The sequence below is a fragment of the Panthera tigris genome, chromosome B2, assembly GCF_018350195.1.
Source record: "Panthera tigris isolate Pti1 chromosome B2, P.tigris_Pti1_mat1.1, whole genome shotgun sequence".
NCBI lineage: Eukaryota > Metazoa > Chordata > Mammalia > Carnivora > Felidae > Panthera > Panthera tigris.
In genome coordinates this window covers 32,530,685-32,550,838 of record NC_056664.1, presented here as the reverse complement: position 1 = coordinate 32,550,838, position 20,154 = coordinate 32,530,685, and the positions used below count along the sequence as shown (strand labels likewise).

Below are 20,154 nucleotides of genomic sequence, written 5' to 3'. Positions count from 1 at the left end.
GACACAGAATCCGAAGCAGGCTCCCCGCTCTGAGCTGTCAGCACCTCAGAGCCCGACGTGGAGCTTGAACTCATGAACCGTGAGATCACAACCCGAGCCGAAGTCAGACGCTCAACCGACTCAGTCACCCAGGCACCCCCATCATTTCATTTTTTAAAGTGAATGGGATATTCCAATAAGTCCACTGATGGGCTTGATCTTTTTTAAACCTTTGGGTGAGCGACTTCAGAGAGGCTGCGGGTTTGATTTCTGTTTTCAAATACATGGTGACTAATGGACACCACCCTACACTCCTGTGAATGGAAAGGTACTTCTGGGTCAGGGTCAGGGACAGAGCCAACTACTGTCCAGACAGCCCCCACCCCATCACCGGGAACTGGGGCCAGGTCACCAGCCTTAGAAAAAGGGACCCTGAATGGCTGGTGGCTCAGAAGGGACAGGCTGGGACACCGGTTCATAGGTTGTAATCTTATAAGAGACCAGTTTCCCAAAACCAGAACCCCAATTAACTGTCCACGTTGAGACATATAACCGTCACGGGCACTGGAGTGTCCCGTTTGTCCATCAGTGCATTCTCCCTGCACATTAGTGGGTGACATGGGACAGTGAGTCCTAACGGGAAGTTTAGGGCAGAAATCAGATCGCAGAGGAGGTCCTGGGAGCTGTATTTCTGGAGTTCTCTACTGAGAAAATACTGACACCAGGCAACACTGCTGCAAAAAGTCTTCAGCAATGAGGCAGAGGGAGGCTTGTGGCCCCGGTAGCATTGTGTGCCCTCATCTGCCCATCATCTGAACTTTCTTCTTGTGCCTGGGGGACCCCTGGCTTCGTCCCAGGCCCCGCCAGTGGCTCACACCTCCCCAGGCTTTGAGCGGGAAGCGACAGATGGGCAATCTCCCCAGCGTTCAGGCCTGTCCATCTGCTGTGCACACTGCAAGGGCTGGGGTCTTAGGGTGTCGGTGGCCTCCTCTGGGCCAGCTCTGCAGCCGAATTTCAGATGCCGTTCCTGGTCAATTGCCTCCAGGCTGCATTCTCTGGCCCTTGCGGAGTTTGAGCTTCCTGGTGTCCTTTAATAAATTCCATTTCTGCTCTTATCCACCAGTGTCATTCTCTGTGACCTGCAAATAACCCTGCCTGATAGATGACCCCTTGGTGCTGCCACCTGTCAGCTGTCCAGAGTCACACAGCCGGTAGATGGCACCTTGGACAAGTTCCCGCTGTCTGCCCTGGGGGCTGTAGATGGGGTGCCACGTTTACATGTAGAGGAGGGACCCATCCCTGCCAGACGTGCTGGCCAGAGCAGGCTTCTTGGAGACAGTGGGCCAGAAGGGTGAGTAAACTAAGTGGGTGAGAGGAAAGGGGATGGTTTTCTGGGGGAAGAGACATTATACCGAGCCTGGCCTTTTGGGCAGTAGAATCGGGAATGGGCTCAGGATCAGGGACATGGCCCCTGTGCCAGTGTGTCACCTCCGGCCCCTGGCTCTGAGATGACAGCAATAGAAAACAGAAAAATGAGCACTTGGCTACAATTAATTGCTAAGATGCAAAGAAAAATTGTTCTGAATATTAAAATTATAGATATAATGCTATTAGGAGCATGATTCAGAGTTTATGAAAACATTATTTATATTGATTTATTCCCAGAGCCATCAAGACTCCTTGAAAATAATTAAAGTTGACATTTCCATTGCTGAAGCTAAATGTTGGTATCATATAATGAATATTACATGCTTGGGATGGGCTGTGCTGTAGAAAGCATTAAACACCAACATCTGGAGATTCCCCCCTCCCCCATTATGAGTTGCCAGCCACCAATGAATGCACAGGCCTCTGGGGCTCTTCGCCTCCTGGCCCCTGGCCCAGACCCCCAGCCATCAGCCACCCCAGGGACTCTTAAGAGCTGATGGGGACATGAGAACCAAGGATGGGGTTCAGCCATGGCTATGAGCCAGGGAAAAGCAAGATCCAGACCGGATGCCAGCCCAGCCAGGCCTTGCAGGAAGAAAGGAAGTTAGAAAGGAAGAGAGGGGTGGGGAGTAAGGAAGACAGAGAGGATGTATGAAGGAGTGAGAGGGAAGGAAGATCTTCCTCCCTGCCTTGGGAAATTCCCCACACTTCTTTTCTTAAGTGAATTTAAAAAAAAATTAATATTTGTTTATTTTTGAGAGAGAAAGAGACAGTGTGAGTGGGGGAGGAGCAGAGAGAGAGGGAGACACAGAATCTGAAGCAGGCTCCAGGCTGTCAGCACAGAGCCCAATGCAGGGCTCGAACCCACGAACCGGGAGATCATGACCTGAGCTGAAGTTGGACGTTTAACCGACTGAGCCACCCAGGATCCCCTCCACACTTCTAGGACCACAAAGCTGCGGCCTCCAGGCTGTCAGCTGAATTACCAATCTCCACTTTCCCTGAGGCAGGTCATGGCCCGGAGGGTCCTCCTTTGTTGATGGCTTTGTAAGAGCCCCTTGTCTCCTCTCAGGAGCCCGGTCTCATCGCCTCACCCTCCAACTTCCAATGGCTGGCATCTGTTCTCTCTGCCCTCAACTCTCCACCAAGCACACAGGGCAGTTGGCCTCTCCTGTTCAGCTTTATAAAACCCCAGAGGAGGGGAGAGATGCCTAAGAGGATGAGCTTCAAACAGCAAGACAGGGACCCCCTGGTGAGTCATGAAATCAATTTCATGGGCTGTGGCCAGCATTACCAAACAAACAAGCACACAAAACCGAAAAATCCAAGTAGAATATATCAGAGGACGTGGGCCGCAGTGACGGGTAAGGTTCCTCAAAACCTTGTTGAAGTAAGTTGACATGCGCGGATGTGTGGGTCCTGTGCAATATTTATTTTTCAAAACAGTTTGAAGTTGGTTTGTTATTCTAGAGTTTCATCCAGACTTCAATGTTTCCATATCAGTTTCTGAAGTGTGGGCGAAAATGGATACCTTCAATCCGTTTGTCTCTGTTATTTTCTATTTTGGTTCCAGGATATACTCCTTAGGGAGGGGATGGACTGCGGAAGGGGTAAAACCAACTTACGCTACACACACTCCCATAAACACACGCACGCATGTGCGTGTGTGTGCGTGCGCCAGTAGAGGTTCAGAATTTATGCTGTCTGCATGTTCTGTGTGTGCATTTGTGGGCCCTGCACAATCCCTGCAGGAAAAATTAGTCAAAGTGACAATATTGGCACCTGGTTTTGTGCTCATTAAAAGCTCACAGACGTGTAAATCACCCACAACAGATTTTGTCTCATTGGTAACTCCCATAGGCAGCGTGCAAGGAGGCAGGAGCCCCATGTCGCCGTCACAGCCAACCCCGCTGCTCTGGAGGGTCATCTGGAGGGCTTTTGGGTGGCAAGAGCCATCGCTGTAGGGGGGCAGGGCAGAGATGGGGCTGGCACTGGGGGATGCTGGAGGGGTGGCCACTCCCAGGAACGCATTGCCCATCAGCCCCACTTTCCCAAGTAATTTTTTGCCCTGGCCCCATTTTTCCTTCGGTAAGCAGAACCCTCCTGCAAGTTCTTCTAGACAGTTCTGTAAATGAGTTGATAATACATCCCTTTCTGCCTAAACTAGCCAAGGAGGAGATTGCTATCTCCAGGCTGGCCTCCACGGGGAGTCGTGGGTGCAGGTAGAGTGCCCGCCTGCTCGTGGACTCCTCGCTGAGGCGATGGGAAGAGCTCCGGGGCCCAGGGTAGATCTTTTAGGGACCCTTGGTTTCCACGCTCTGGTCTTTAGAAGGTCGCGGGGAAACAACTGACCATTGGCATCAGCCATGAGGAAGTCCCTGCCGGAGGGATGAAGCTGACAGGGCTGTGGCAGCAATGAGGACCCCTGAACCAAAGAGAACGCAGAGGAAGGGCTGGGCTCCGCTGGGCATGGGGGGACGGGCTCTTAGCTGCCGATGGCAGAATCCCAGGATTCTTGTTTCAGCAAAAAGAATTTATCAAGGGGGCGCAGACAGCTCACAAAGGCACTGGAGGATCCAAACGGACAAGACCAGCTGAGCTTCCCCAGAACAGCTGCCCACACCACATTCCAGAATGAGGCTTCTGTTTCCTCGAGAAAGTGCTGGAGCAGGAAGCTACCCGCAAATGACCGATCCCGATCGACTCTAGTGAAGTTTCCCCTTCCTCCCTCCCCTCAAAACCCAGTTCCAGGGGTGCCTGGGTGGCTCAGTTGGTTGAGCGCCCCACTTCAACTGAGGTCAAGATCTCCTGGTTCGTGGGTTCAAGTCCCTCGTCAGGCTGTGTGCAGACAGCTCGGGGCCTAGAGCCTGCTTCACATTCTGCGTCTCTCTCTCTCTCTCTGCCCCTCCCCTGCTTGTGCTCACTTGCTCTCTCAAAAATAAATAAATAAACATTAAGAAAAAAAAAAAACACTGTAGTTCCAAATCAAAGTCTCATGGGAGTGCATCGGATGGCAGGATCCTGATCATATCTGGAACCCAAAGGCATCTGGGAAATGTAGCCTGTAGCTTCCCAGCCTCCCAGTGCAGACGGGAAAGCACAGCACAGTGTAGGAATGGATGTTGAATGAGCCAACCCGCCGTGCCCACACATTCCTTCTACCGTCTCTTCCTCCCTCATCAGTCCTGGGGCCATGGCGATCTCCAGCTCCCCATGTGCTTTGAGCAGCGGTTCTGTGTAAGGTGGTCGGGTGATGAGAGCCATAGGGACTGAATGCATCAGCCCAGCTTCTTAGTTACCACCCACAGATATCTCTAAGTAGTTTAAGCGGAAAGCAACTTGTCATGGGGCGTGCGGTGAGTCAGAGTCACTGGGAGGGCCAGACAGCAAGTTTCGCAGCTGTCCACCAAGGAATAGCATAGCGTCCAAAATCCCACCGTAGAAGTGGATTCCAGGGACCCGGCTGCTGTCCCAGCAGACCAGGCGCACCATCTTGCCCACTGTCACTGAAGATACGACACGAAAACTTCTGTCACCGTGGGCCCTGGGATCAGACACACCTGCAGCCACCCTCTCCGCCACAGTTTGCTCTCTTGTCCTCTCTGCTGCTTGGTAGAATGTGGGTCACTCTACCCATGTGGGTAGAATGTGGGTACAGGCCTGTACCCCTGCTGCAAGGGAGTCTGGGAAAGCAAGTGTTGGGATTCCTTAGTGGGAGATGGGGGCTTCTGGAATAGGACCGCTCCCAACTTCTTAGGGTCTGGGTGGCCACAAAGAAGGTCAAACATCACCTCCAAAGCCTAGGCCTGATGGGGGTTAAACCAAGAAACTTGGCCGCTGGGGTGTGGGGTGGGGCCTGCTCTCTCACCTGGGCCTCTTAAATACTCCTCCGCCTCTCGCAGCCGGGGCACACCCTCTTCCATCTTCCTAGCTCTCCCCTGCACCCTGGTGCCAGCCTACTGCCTGGCACATCACGGGTGTTGGCTAAACGTCTGTGAATTGAGCTGAGCCGTCTGCGTAGTTAATCCGCCTGGCTCCTGTCAACACAACACGGGCGTTTGCCTGGTGACGGGGCCCAGCCTGTTTTCCATCCAGCAACTCCGTGGGGAATGAGAAAATCTTGCCTTTGCAAGCTTCCCGTTAACTGTGACCATGACCTTAAAGACTGGAGATGGTTCTGGGACACGGATAAAGACAAGGAGCACCAGGGGAGCGGGGGAGGGAGGAGTGGCAACGTAATACAAACAGCAGCTGGCCTTCATCAGATCCGGTGGGGCGGCCACGTGCACCAGCTGGAGTCAGACCGCCTCCCCCACCGACGCAGGCCTGGGCGAGGTTGTTATCTACCCTGTGCCTCAATTTCCTCACCCATATAATGGGGATGACAAATGCTGGGTGAGGCTCACATTACTGAGTGCAAGGAAAGCCTTTAGAACAGGGCCTGGCCCCAAGAGGAGGATAGCTTTTCAGTGGAGCCTTCAGTCACGGTCACCCGGCAAGCGGCAAGCGTCACACCTGTTTGTCAGGTGAGTTCCATCATTAGCACCTCCCTTGAGTTGCCTGAGGTCACACAGCTAGTGGCCGGCAGACCCAGATTTGTCTGACTGCAGATACTCCAGTCACCCATAGCCCAAGAGAAAGGGGGTGAGCTCAAGCGGTGCGCGCTCCCCCGTCCCCCGGACATCCATACCAATGTGCCTATGACGTGCCCGGCACCACGCTAAGGGCTAGTGGCCCCCGGGGAATGGGCTGAAGACCACAGGAGATGACCACAGTCCGATATTTATAGTCCAGGGTGGTGAGTGATGAGGCAGAGGTGGTCCAGGGTCCTCCCAGAGCCGACCAGGAGGCACAGGCCCAGCCTAGGCATGTGGGAGGACTTCCTGGAGGTAATGGCACCGGGCTGAGCTTTTGTTTAAATTTACTTTATTGGGGTATAATTTGTACATGATAAAATACACCCATCCTAAGCAAACCATTGGATGAATTTTGACATGTGTACATATGTATGTAACCACTGCCCCAGTCAGGATATGGAACATTTTCATCACCCCAGAAAGTTCCTTCATGCCCCTTTTCAGTCACTATTTTCCCACCCCCCACGCAGATGACCACTTTGGCTGAGCTTTAAAAGACGAGTAGAGGAAAAAATAAATTAAAAAGACAAGTAGGACCCAGCTAAAAAAGGGAGGTGGCAAAGTACAGAGAAGTCTAACATCACCATGACTGTAGGAAGCTATAAGCGTTTCCGAGGGAGCAAGCCAGGGGAAGCCAGTGATGTAAGAAGGGGCCTGTCAGAGAAGACATTGTACACTTGGAAGGAGCTGGGATTCCATTCTCGGACCAAGAAACACAAACCCAAATGCCAAAGAAGCTTTGCATTTCATAAACAGGGCTCTAGCAACTGAGAGACTAATTGATTTAAAGGGATATGCCTGGTGCCTGGGAGGATGCTGGAACGTTCTAGAGGGGAGATAATAAAGACATGAACAGGGACAGTGGAGGCAGAGACAGGGATAAGGAGGTGTATCTGAATTTGGGGAAGGTACAAGGAGTACAATCAGCCCCCACCTCCTTCCCTTGCCCACAGGGCCCTGCATTCTCCATGAGCCCTGGTACAGGGACCTCTCCTCTGGCACATGACCTGCCAGGCCATCCTCGGCTCACGTATGTGAGACACACTGGGCAGAGCGATGCTCCTTCGCGGGGGCCATGCTTTCTTTCCTACTTCTCAGGAGCCCCCCACACCGCTGGCAGCATCTGGCACACGGGGAGCCCACCCCGGACATTAACTCACTTTGGAGCAACCGCGGAAACATATTCGAAGCGTTCCATGCAGCCAGTCAGATGTGCGTGTGCCGCACACCCCCTCCGTACCGGGCTCTGACTCGGGCGCTGGGAATAGAGCAAGGAAGACAACAGCGTCCCCGGCCAGCCCCTTCCGAGGCAGCCAGGAACATGTCACTTACAGGTGAGCGACTTGGTGGCCCTGCCCCCTGGGATGGGTGGAGGGGAGGTGCACACCGAGCAGATGATTTGTCAAACACAGAGATGAAAGGATAGCGGGCAGTGCTGGGGGGGGGGGGGGCAAAGTAGGGTGAAGCAGAGACAGAGATGGCGTGATCAGGGATGCAGGGGCCACCTGCCTAGAAGGTGACCTGAAGGGACCAAGCTATGGAGAAGTCTGGGAGGAGAATGTTCCAGACAGGAGCAGACTTTCAAAGGCCCAGGGGCAGAGTGTGGCTGGTGTGGCTGAGGAACAACGAGGGGTGAGGTGAAGCAGATTCTTAGGGCCCTGTGGTCCCTCAGGAGGACTTTGAATGAAGACAAGAGCTACCACGGGGGTCAGAGCCGAGGGGTGGAATGGTCTGACCTAGGCTTGAACCAGATCACTGTGGCTGCTGTGTGGAGGGTGGGGCTAGGGCAGCAGCAGCAAGGCCAGGCTATTGCACTCCCCCAGGAGAGACCAGGCACAGCCGAACCAGAGGGGAAGCAGTGAGATGGTGAGAAGCGGACGGTCCTGGCTGACGTCTTGAGGTGGCGTCTGGGAGCTCGGTGATGGACTGGGAGTGGGGTGGATGAGAGAAGGCAAGTACAGCTCCAGGGATGGGGTCTGACTTGGGAGGATGGAGCTGCCATTTAATGAGATGGAGAAGCTTCAGGAAGAGCAAGGTAGGGTTTTTTTGGGCGGGGGGAGGGGGTTAGGACTGTGTGTGCAGGCACACCAGCAGCAGTTACCATAACGGCCGGCAGGAATGCAGTGCCCTGCACGGGAAGGTTGGTCCTGAGTACTCTGATGCTTGATGTCATTTAATCCTCTCCGCAGCCCAGGGAAGGACGTGCTGGTTTTGTCCCCTGTGGCAGGAAAATTGCTTGAGATACAGACTCTGCATCCTTTCTGCCAGTTCTTGCCTCCCTACCTTTGGTCAGAGCCCAAGCTCAAAGGGGAGCTAGTTTCTGGGGGTTGGTTGGGGGGAGGCAGAGCCTCTGGTCAGGCTGTAGAGGGGCTTCGAGGTGTCCACAGCCTCCCCCAGAACCCAAAAGCAACAGGGCCCACCGCAACGAAACCAGTTACCTCCATGGTACAATGAATGGAGACACCAGACAGCTACACAATCTTGATGGGAGCCAAAGCATAACTGAGGAGTCGTTCCCTTCTAGAATAGTGAGACTGGGTATGGAGGTCAGATTATCCTGGTCATAAGTGACACAAAACCTGGCCAGAGTGGCTCAAACCCAGTGGTGTGCAGGAGCTGGTCCGCCAGCCGAGGTAGGAGTATTTACACTTTGGGAACCAGCTAACACGACATGTCAGGACTCTCTCTAACCCCACCCCCACCAAGCGTGTTGTTAAAGATTTACTGGCTGACCGTACTGGGATATCCTAGGATAGGACTGACTGTGGGACACCCATCTGTCACCACCACAGCTCAGACTTTCTCTCCCCATCATGTTCTTCCCAGAGTGGCACGATGGCTGCCAGTAGCTTCAGACCCTAGAAGTCCCAGGGCTTCTCTTTCCCTCATGTCCCAGCAGAAGCCCCTTAACTGAGCTTCGCGGGTCCTGCTTGGTCACATGCTCACCCTGAACCAATCATAGCGACCAGGAAGAAGAAAGTGCTGCTGGGCCAGACCTGGATCAGGATAGATGGTATGTGTGTGTTTGCCTGCAGTGGGGACTCCTACAGGAAGCCACACGCTGAGAGAGGCAAAGAGGCTGGTTCCTCAAAGAAAAGCCTGAGGGCTCTCAGTGGAGGAGTGAGTAATGGATGTTGGGGCAGGCGACACCCACAGGGTCTATCACACTTGCCTTTGTAGAACAAATTCATATTAAGTGGCCTAAAGTCACTCAGCCAACTCAGGATTCATGTCACCAAGACCCAGGCTCCTTCCATCATCCTGCTCCGTCCTCCCCCACCCGGGGTCAGCCATGATCACTACAGCTCTGGGCTCTCACCCTACCACCCATGCAGCCAAAGGCCGATTAAGGGGCACAGGTGCTCTGCCCTGGCAGCTTCCGGGTGTGGAGAACCCTTCCGCGGAGCCCCAGCAAGCTTCCCCTCTCATCTCATTGGCCAGGACTGGGTCACATGGCCACCCCTCCACCAATCATTGGTTACCTGCGGGGCTGGCTCTTTAAAACTCCGCCAACTCTGGGGACCGGTCAGCAACGAGGAAGGGGGACAGTGGTCACCGGGGTCTGCCAGGGGGTTGATTACATAGTAGAGGGCAGTGTCCGCCACAGCGAGGCCCGGATTAAAGAGCAGCGTCTACACACCTCCTCAGGCTCAAAGAAGAGTCAGCCACGTGCCTGCTTCCGAGCTGGGAAGGTGAGGAGTGTTGTGGGCCCCCATAGGGTCACACTCATCCTGGTTTGTGCAGACACCTGGTTTATTCCTGTCGTCCCAGTGTAATTTCTTTCTCTCTTTTTTAAATTAATTAATTAATTGATTAATTAATTAATTTATTTATTTTTGAGAGAGAGAGAGACAGACAGAATGTGAACAGGGGAGGGGCAGAGAGAGAGAGAGAGGGAGACACAGAATCTGAAGCAGGCTCCAGGCTCTGAGCTGCCAGCCCAGAGCCCGACCTGGGGCTCGAACTCACGAACTGAGAGCTCATGACCTGAGCCGAAGTCAGACGCCCAACTGACTGAGCCACTCAGGTGCCCCGCAGTGTAATTTCTGATTGCACCCCCTTTCCCTGTTGGAGGGGTCCAGAAGGTGGATGCCGGGTTCCCTGTGAGACCAGAGCATAGGGAGGCTGAGGAGATCTCCAGGAAGTGCCTCTGCTGGAGTTTTCCAGAGGTGTCTTCAGGTGCCCAACCAGGCAGAAGCAAGGGGCTTGGGGCTGGGGTTGAATTCCCCACCCTGCGCTGAGAGCCTCCCCTGTCGAGGTTCCTGTGTCCTGCCCTGAGGCGTTCAGACACAGCCTGGTGATATCTACCCCAGGGACCAGGCCCTGCCTTCCTCAAGCCTCATTCCTGATCCTGACGCACACAGTGCCAGCCCGCAGGCTGGGCTGGATGTCTCGGGCCAGCACGAGGTGGAGTACAGAAGATGGTCGGCGGCATAAATATGGGGGTGTCAGATGGCGGCATCCATGTCTTTGTTGGAAACACCAGAAAAGTCTTTGGGGGAGGCCGTGCAGGAGCAGTGAGCAGCAGAGAAGCTTGGGACCATCTTTGGCAGTATTTTCCAACTGTACCTTGCCATCCAGGAATGGGAGAACCAGCCTTTTGGCAGGGGTGGGGGTGGGGCAAGTGGGGGGAAGGAAAGAGAACACAAAATAAAAGCATAACACATGTAGTAAGAGAAACTTCAGGGGGCGCCTGGGCGGCTCCATCGGTTGGGCGTCCGTCTTCGGCTCAGGTCATGATCTCACAGCCTGTGAGTTCGAGCCCCGCATCTGTGCTGACAGCTCAGAGCCTGGAGCCTGCTTTGGATTCTGCGTCTCCCTCTCTCTCTGCCCCTCCCGGCTCCCACTCTGTCTCTCTCTTCTTCAAAAATAAATAAACATTAAAAAAAAACCCAAAAACTTAAAAAGAGAGAGATACATCAGTTAGCAAAATTTTGTCTCAGTTTTAGGTTTTATAAATATTCATATTGTATGTGTTGCGTCCTGATGTTAAATGCATTCCAAAAACATTTGGAAAATAGTAGCTCATTCCAACCCCAGAGAGGCAAAGTGATCTGTGCAAGGTCACACAGCAGACCAGTGTGAGGACCAGGCAGCGAGAGGACCACTCGTTGCAGCCCACCCGTTGGCTCACCCGTTGGCTCAGCAGCTGATTTCGGCGCTCCTGATCTATGCCTGCAGGTGCTGGATGCTGAAAGAGGACTGCTTGCATGACTAAGGCACAGAAGCCATTCTAATGCAAGCAGTGTGTGCGGAGCCCACGGGAGGGACATCTGGCCCAATCCCCAGTGGGGGATGGGGACTGGGAGTGGGAAAAGGCAAGGGGGGGGCATCAAGAAAGGATCCCTAGAGGAGGGGTCTGTGTGGTTAGATGTACATGTGTTCACAGAGTGGAAAGAGCCATCCAGAGGCTCTTTTTTAGAGGGCACGCTTCGGACAAAAGCAGGGGAAAGGGGGTGCAATGTGCTCTTAGGGGGACTGGAGAGGACACTAATCTGAGTCTGGATATCATTTTGAGGATTTACTCCCTATACTCTGAACTCCTTTTCAAGGCTCTGCTTTCTCCCTTCCCCATTCCCCATCTCTTTGGCTCCAGCTGGGGAGGGGGACCCCCCCCCAAAATAGCCAACAACTCTAGGCCGGTGTGGACCCTCAGCCCAGGCCCTGACCTCTGGCTCCTGCAGGCCCCTGTGCGCTCTCCACTCACGCTCTGGGCCTCTCGCCACCCAGCCTACCCAGTCCCCATCTCCAGCACTCCTGAGGACGGGGATGGTGCCCCTACAGAACGTGGGAGGTGAGTGGTAAACACTGAGTGAGTGGACACAGGTCTGGAGGGGCTTTATGCCTCTCTGCACCCCAGGCTCCTCACCTCCTAGGTTTTAGCCCCCCTTCTCAGACACCCTGGGGTCTAAAACCTAGGACGGCCTGGGGCAGGGTGAACTAGGTCCCCCTAGCACCCATCCCTTCCTGGAGGGGTGGCTCTGCTGTCTCTCAGCACCCCACTGGAGACATCGCTGGGCTTGAGGCAAAGCAGGAGGTAGGAAGAAAGACTAATTAACGCAAAGAGTACTGGACTGGAGCCCCCCTATCGACAGCCCACAAGCTACGAGATGTGCAGCCAGCGATTTCCCTACTCTGGGAAAATCTGTGCCCCTGGCTACAAAAAGAAAGTTATCTAAAGTCCCCATGGGCCCCAGAGGCTGAAGCTCTTCCTTAAACACAACCTCTTCCTCTTTCGAAGCTTCTAACCGCAACCCCGTAGCTCTCTGCAAAATCCTCGGGCAACAGTTTGCTCCAGACTGAGAACCCCTGAGCTGGAAGCAAGACTCCACTCACCCTGGCTCCCTGGGCTCTTTCCCAGGAAGTCCCGCCCAGGCGGCTTTGATGGAAGTACTAGGGACAGGGTGCTAATGGGCTGTTGATGAAGCTCCTCTGCCTGTATGAGAGTTAATTACTCCGGAGGCCAGAGAAGGATGAATACTTCATAAAGCTGGAGCCACCTGTGAGTGAGTCATTCGTCCTCCATGGTTGTAAGAGAGAGAGTGATGGGACGGCTCAGAAGATGGGGGTCCCCAGACGCTCCAGGAGCTGCCTCTCACTGCACACCCAGAAAGACCTCTTCCTCTCACCCCCACACCCGGATGCGACTTGGCCCGGCTCACTAGGGGACCCTGGCCCCTCCCCTCCCCTCTCAGACCGGGTGGCGTGCTCTGACCTGCTCTGACATGGGCATATTCACCTGCGCGGCATCTGCCAGGACCCAGCCCTGTGCCCTGTCACCCAGGGGCTTGGAGGGAGGTTTGCAGGGGGGCTCAGAGGCCAAGACCTCTGCCTGCCACAGGAGGCAATAGCCTGGGAAAGAGAATAACCATAGGCATGAGAAACTCCCAGCCAGGCTACAAGCAGTCAACCCAGGAGCATCGGCCATTGTGGGCTGGAGACGTGCGCATGGGCACTGTGGTGTGACATTTCCCTGACTGTCACACACACACACACAGCCGCAGGGTGTGGGTGGCAGATACCCTAGGGATCCTCCTCACCCAGCACTTAGGTCTATGGCAGTTCCAGGGTACCATGAGGGCTTGGTCAGAGCACAGGAAAGAGGGGACTGGCCTTTTTCCAAAGACAAGACTGTCCTACAACTTCAGCTTCCTCGACTGCCCCCCTGAGCCCTCAGAGCCTCCTGAGAGGCTCCAGAGGTTCCCTATCTGGAGCGGCCAACTCATCCACCGCAGCAACCATGGCCTTCTCCTAGCTTTCTGGTAGGAAGTGGGGCTGTAGGTAGGTAGGAGTGGGGTGGGGGAGGGCAGCCTCCTGCCTGCCTGCGAGCTGCTCCTGTGCATTTCTCACCTGCTCAGAAAGCCAGGGGTGGGGGGGGTGGGAGGCACTCCTGGGAATGCCCCCAACACCTCCCCCCACCAGCCTGGAGGCCCTGAAGCAGGCCGACCTCTCTGGGGATGGTCCCTCTGGCCCCCTCAGTCAGGCTCAGGCAGGATTTCAGGCCAGGCCTCAGTGGAGCTGAACCCCAGCCCCAGATGAATTTGTCCCCCCACAGGACACAGCGATGCCTCACCCCAGGGCTGCATTGGACCGGTGGGGGGGAGATGTGAGCGTGAGGTACAGCACAGGGGACCAGAGAAGGAGGGGGGCTGTCCCTGGGGGGAGTCTCCCACTCCCGCTGCCCTCCCACCTGGACCACGGCCTCTTTGATTTTCACATCCTTCCAAGACTCTAAGACAACCTTCATTTCCAGGAAACGGTCCCAAGGGGAGCACACTTGTTGGGGTGCAGACACCCACCCTCCGGCCTTCTCCCCGAGACTTCATCCCCATCTCCACCACTGTCCTTCCCTTAAGTCCATCCCTTCCCCTCTCAGGACCTGAGTCTCCTCATCTGTAAAATGGGTGCTTTGGGCCTGTGATCTCTAGGTTCCCCTCCTGATGCCCCCGCCCCCGAGGCTGCTTCCCTCTGGGCGAACTGCATCCTCCTGGATTCCATTTGGCTCTGCCACCAGCTGGGCCGCCTCAGGCAGGATTTCAGCCTCTCTGAGCCTGTTCACTCCTTTTGTACACCAGGGTAATATCCTTCGCCCTGCTGCCCGGGGAGCCTGTGTGAGGATTAAATCTTACCACGGATGAGAATGAGCCTTGAAACCATCAATGAGCTCCCTGCAGATGTGTGATAGAGGGATTGCATAATTCTGGGGTCTCAAAGTGACAGCCCAGCTCTGTTTTGTTTGGCTTGCCCAGTGTAATTTCATATCTGAATGCCATTAGTCAGGGAGTGCATTGTCCAATATGCCCGAGGCCTCCGCACTGCCTGCTCTTTTAGACCAGCCAGCCCTGTCATAAGGCTGCCTGCGTGTCCAGCCCCAGTTCAGTGGTATCAGAGTCCCCACTCCCAACCAAAGGCTTCTGGGGTCCTATGGGCACCTCCCAATAGAGAGACCACACAGCTGGGGCACACAGCTGCTTCTGCCCCCTGCCGCCTGCTGCCATCCCCACACCTTCCGATGCCTGGGCGTCCCTAGCCTCCTGGGTCCGTGGATACAAAGGGGCTCACGGGTGCTGCCTCCAGCCACAGCTTATGACAGATTGGTCCCATGGTTCTGAAATGGCTGCAGAGTTTTCCCTTTTTCTGTTCAGAAATTTGCCCAGTCTCCCCCAGCCTCGGCCCCCAATCTGTACCCTGCCTGTGCTCCTCAGACCTTAAAGAATATTTAACCACCTGTTAAATGATTTATCCTATTGAGGCTTCAGAGCTCAGGGCATCTCACGGGCCTCCTCGAGAATTAACTAGAGCCATAAATCAAAGCGACATTTGAGAAATTTCCAGCCGCCCCAGACAGCAGGCAGTGGCTCGGGCCCAGACAGGGGAAATGGCATTTAGATGGGGGGAAATGGCATTTAGGACGGAGAAGCAAGAGTGCCGGCTGGGAGTGGACTCCAGGCTGGCTCGGAACTAGGTGGTGGGCCAAGGACGTCCTGCTTCTAGAAGGCTCTGTTGGGACTGTTCTCGGTTCTTTGTGTCACATGCAGGCAGCGCCTCAACCCTTCACGTGTACAGAACCTATGGTCGGCAAAGAGCTTTCCCACCTGTTGGCCCATCTGACTTCAAAACAGCTCAGGAGACTGGCCTTCCGGGGTAGAGGCAGCCTTGACTTGTGCCGCCCCAAGAGTAACAGGTGTGGCGGGACACGGGGACCAGACAGCGACTTGAGTCAAGGCACAGTGGTAAAAGGACCAGGTAAGGCTATGTTCGGATTCTGGGTGGGGATTTGGGGGCAGGAGGGAAGAAGAGTAGGAAAAGTTAACTGATAATGAGCCAGGCTGCAGAGACGGACCCCGCAGTTCCCACAAGAACCTAAGGAGGTTGGGAGGTAGTTATTTAAACCATTTTACAAATGAGCACACTGAGGTTAGCTGACATGGCCAAAGTCACGCAGCCAGCAAGTGTCAGAACCAGGAGTTTAACCCAGACTTGCCTGACTTCAGATTCTGTTCTTTTCTTCCCCATTATCAGGCCTGCGAAAAATAAAATCGAAAATGTACTGGGCACTTGGCTGTTCGCGGCATTCCGCGAAGAGCCTTACCTGTGTTACTACCTGGAGTCCTTAGGAGGATCCTGGGAAGCTGGTTCTCTTAATCTAGTCATTTTGCAGGTGAGGAAACCGAGGCCCGTAAACCCTCAGCTCTAAGGAGAGGTGTGGGGGCTCACATGCAGGCAGTCTGAACCCAGAGCCTCTGGTCTGTACCCACCACACGGTACAGTCGTCTGTGTTTGGAGGCTCCGTGTAGGAAGCTGGGTAGCAGTACCTTCCAGGCAAGAGTCAGGTAGCTGGACCATCAGACACTGTCTTGGACAGAGGGGAAAATTCTATACATCGAGGGGCTCCAGCCAGATGCTCAAAGGCCAGGGTAGGGCCGGCAGATAGAGCGCTTATAACAAGAAGGCTGCAGGGAGTCTCCGTGGGTCCCATGGGCAGCCCCTGCTATGCCAGAACTGTTGGCAGCTGGCCTCAGGGGGCCCCGGGCACCCAGCCATCATTACTGGCTCTAAGGGAGAAGAGCAGGGCCAGGGCTCCGTCTCTTCTCTATCCAGGAGGTGTCTGCACCCTGAAGTTTGTCTGCAGTGCTGAGGGGCCATCCTGGGCCACCCTCTCTTCCACCCCTTGAGAGTAAAGGCTGTGGGGGCACCTGGGTGGCTCAGTCGGTTGGGCGTCTGACTTCAGCTCAGGTTGTGATCTCGCAGTCTGTGGGTTTGAGCCCCACGTCGGGCTCTGTGCTGACAGCTCAGAGCATGGAGCCTGCTTTGGATTCTGTGTCCCCCTCTCTCTCTGCCCCTTCCCTGCTCACGCCTCTCTCTCTCTCTCTCTCTCTCTCTCTTTCTCTCAAAAGTAAATAAACACTAAAAAAAAAAAAAAAAAAAAAAAGTGAGTAAAGGCTGTGGTCCCAACAACGAGGGCCTCCCCCTCGAGGCTGGGAGCCAGACTCCAGCTAGCAAGGTGCTGCCTCTTCAAGGAGACTCATGTCCTCAATGTCCCATCCCTTGTCCCCACAACCCTTGAAATGTCTTGGAAATGCCAACATCGGGCACCCGGATTTTGTCTCCCATACTGCTCCACCCCAAGAACAGAACAGAAATCCCTTTTTGATTTGTGAGTCCCAGTTGGTGATTTGCAAACTTCCAATTTGGGAGGAGAGATGTAAAAGGGACTTGCATCAGCCTGGTCCCATGGAGGCCCCTGTCCAGCCACTCAGTGGTACGAGGGGGATGGAAAAGCGGCCTGACAACATTAATACCCCAGCAGCAAGGTGGGTGGAGACACCTGCTGGCCAGGGTGGCAGCCTCACCCCCCCCCCCCCCACCATCTCCTCTCACCCTGTCTAAACCCTCTTGAGCCTCAGGATCCTTCACGCCACTGAGGATGGCCTGAGGCTGGTGTCTCCAGGGAACTGGGATGAGGCAAGGCCCCTCATGGGGACCACGGTGAGGAGTCCCTGCAGGCATCAGGCCCTGGTACAAGGTAAGGTAAGGCTGCTGGCCTCCCACCCCCCAGCCTGGCTGGTCAGCCCAGGCCCACCCCACCCCCAAAGAGCAGGGCTTGGACATGCCCCTCCCCCATCTACCCCTTCCCAGAGTGTAAATTCAGCCAAGTTCACAAGGAGACCAGCGCCCCCTAGCGTCTACTCAGGGCACATTCCAGGCTCCCTAGGCTTGAAGCCACTCTGGCTACTGGGAAAAAGGACGAGAGACACCCCAAGCGGCTTAAACACACTAGTGAGGCAAAGCAGGGTATGTTCCTGACCCCACCTGCCCACCCTGAGGACTCATGCTGCCCTCTTAACAACCCCGCCCCCTCTGAGCCCAACCACTCTCCCCCAGTCAGACCCTCTCACCCTATGCCTGTTTCTTAGGCCAGACCCCAGCTTGTCTTGACTCAGAATGTCAGAGCCAGAAGGGCTCAGGGACCCAGTGTCTTCACAGACATGAAGACTGAGGCAACAGGGGGCAAATGATGCCAAGGTCTGCATCCCTGGCACACAGTGAAGGCTCCTTTGGGCGAGCAGCCAGCACCGATTTGCAGAGGCCCAGTGTGGCTGTCGTTGGAGTGACTTCTGTGGCCGGGCCTGCCCCCTGGCACTGGCCCCCCAGCCCCACCTCCCCCAGCCACCTGTCCCTTCACCAGGCTGTGGGCCCTGCTGGGGCTTGCCTGCTTCTGCCACTGGGTCCCCTGAGAGATGACCTAGGAACGGATACGTGGACCGAAGCATCGCAAGCAGACCGAGCAGGGAGTACCTAGACCCTGAAACCGGAGGGAGGAGGAGACGCTGCAGGGCCACAGCAAGGCCTCTGGGCTGGAGCAGGGGGAGCGTGCCGGGCCCCTGAGAGTGGGCTCTTAGAGCTGCCACTCTGAGTAACAGCATCAGAACACCCCTAGTACGTGGAAAGGACTCAGGGGCTCCCAGACAAGGGAAAGAAGAAGGTCCTTCCCACATCAACCATTTCCTGTCCCTGCCAAGAGAGGGGATAGTCTAGAACCTTGTGCGGGAGGGGATTAGGGGTAAGCATGATGCACCTCAGACCTTAGACTTGAGGCCAGAAAGAAAGGCCTGGCCTCTCCTCATGGCTCTGTCAGTGGAGCCCCAGGGTCACCTGCCCCCAAGAGTGGCTTTAAGAGGGTGACAGGCTCTGACAGCTCAGCAGGTCTCCAAGCAACATGCACGTGGGTGCCCAGCCCAGCTCTCCTCCCTCACTGCAGGGGTGCAGGGTCCTGGGCTGGGAGCTGCTCCACGGAGGTGGCAGAGTGGCTGGACTCACCCTGCCAGATGGTCTTTTGAGGCCCTGGGTGAGCCGGGGGAGCCAGGAGGTCATGGTGGGGGTTGGGGTCCTCCCCAGTGCCCCTCCAGAGACTCAGAGGCCGCTCCAGCTTCCTCTCTCCAGCCCCAGGGCTCAGGAGGAACGAGGGAGAGGCACAGTCTGCAGGCAGAATCTGGGAGCACAAGCTGTCATTTGGGGGCACGGCCGGAGAAGGCTGATCTCCTGTAGAAAGCAAGAGCCACCCAATGCCTGACACAAATGTTTCCTAGCTTATGGTGGCTTGTAGGCTGTCATGGCGATTTTCCATCACTGCTCTCCTTTGCTTGTCATTATCAAAGATCCACAGAGAGCGTTAGCAGCAAGCATGGCACAGGAGCCGATCCTGGCACTGTGGCTAGTGTCGTTCTATGACAGCTGCAAGAACACAGGACGGAGTGACGGCCCCCCATCCCCAGACCAGGAGGCTGAGGCCTAATGGTGCAAAATGCCCAGCCCGGGGCCCAGCGGTGGGTCAGGGCAAAGGCCGGCCCAGAGTTCCTGGTCCCAACTCCCTCTTCCTGTCCCTCCCCAGGCTTCCGCAACTCCAGTCTTGGCCTTTAACGCAACAGACCTACATGCAGACCCCAACCCTGACTGACCCCAGTCCTTAAACAAGCAACATTCAGAACACAGACCCCAAACAGGGTCTGAAGTTTTGAGCCTAACCCGAAATTGACAAGAGTCCGGATTCTACCCCAATTCCAAATCAGTTTCGGTCCCTAAAGCGACCCTGACCCCAGTCCTCCCCGTCCCTCTCCAGTCCCAGCTCTGGCCCCAGGTGTATGAACGTCCCATTCATGCCCCATGACAAAACCCTGCCTGGGACACAGGCTGGGTCCAACTCCGTTCCTGCATTGGGGTCAGAGAGATTAGACAACTTGTCTTAGGTCATGCAGAGTGAATAGCGGAAGTGAGCCCGGAGCCCAGGTCCCTGAAGCTCTGGGGTTTCTTGGCGTGAGTGGGTAGCAGGAGACCTGGAAGGTGCTGGCGGGGCGGTGGCAGTGACATGGCATCTGGAGAGGTCAGCTGTTCCGTGATTGCTCATCTCCATTTTAGAGAGGAGAAGACTGAGGCCTAAGGGGAAACCCCCAAATCACGTATCAGGCCAGCGGCAGAGCAGGGCAAGAGCCCAGGTCCCCCGGCAGCCCACCCGGGGCTCTCTCGCTGCCCCACACTGCCCTCCCGCCACTCTGTAGCAGCTGGGCTGTGAGTCGTTGTGGAGGAAGAAACGAAGCAGGAGACTGTACAAGATCACGGACAGTGGAACGCCAGTTTCTAGTCCTCACACCTACAGAAGTGCTGGAAACGTCTGCCTGCCCTCGGATGGCCGATACAAACTCACAGGTGCCTTTAACTGGGAGGCTCTGTGGGCCTTGGAGGAGCCAGCCCTGGAGACCCCTGTACCCACAGCGGGGTGTTCATCAAGTGAGCCGCCTGCCTGCACCCCCATTTCCCATATGCGCAATGAGACCTTATAGCTATGTCAGGATGTCGCCAGTATTAGGATCGGTTGAGGGATCCCTGGCTCATTGTAGCCTCAGGACCTCAGTTCCCTCCTCTGTCTCCCCCACCCCGTCTCTGGGGAGTTACCTCTGGGCAACCCTTCTCTCCCCCACCTGCCTCTGTAGCCAGCAAATCCCTTGGGACCATGCACTCTGCTCTCAAATCTGGCCTGAAGGAGTGGCTTGTTCACACCAACAGTGGTGAGGTGTGAAGACCGATAACCCTGAATCCTCAGGAATGACTGGAA

At 55.4% G+C, this 20,154-nt stretch overlaps 2 long non-coding RNA genes across 3 annotated transcripts; both read left to right on the top strand.

Moving 5' to 3' along the window:
* Nucleotides 1-91: 91 nt before the first annotated feature.
* LOC122238603 lies at nt 92-4,194 on the top strand. 2 transcript variants are annotated; one of them, XR_006217596.1, is made up of 4 exons: nt 92-307; nt 1,103-1,330; nt 2,480-2,659; nt 3,932-4,194. It is a non-coding gene; the product is annotated as an uncharacterized LOC122238603 (long non-coding RNA). The 2 variants fall into 2 exon arrangements; XR_006217595.1 differs by having other exon boundaries at nt 92-1,330.
* Nucleotides 4,195-4,345: 151 nt separating this feature from the next.
* On the top strand, nt 4,346-17,673 carry LOC122238601. The gene is made up of 4 exons (XR_006217593.1): nt 4,346-9,736; nt 15,083-15,290; nt 15,567-15,705; nt 16,952-17,673. It is a non-coding gene; the product is annotated as an uncharacterized LOC122238601 (long non-coding RNA).
* Nucleotides 17,674-20,154: the final 2,481 nt, after the last annotated feature.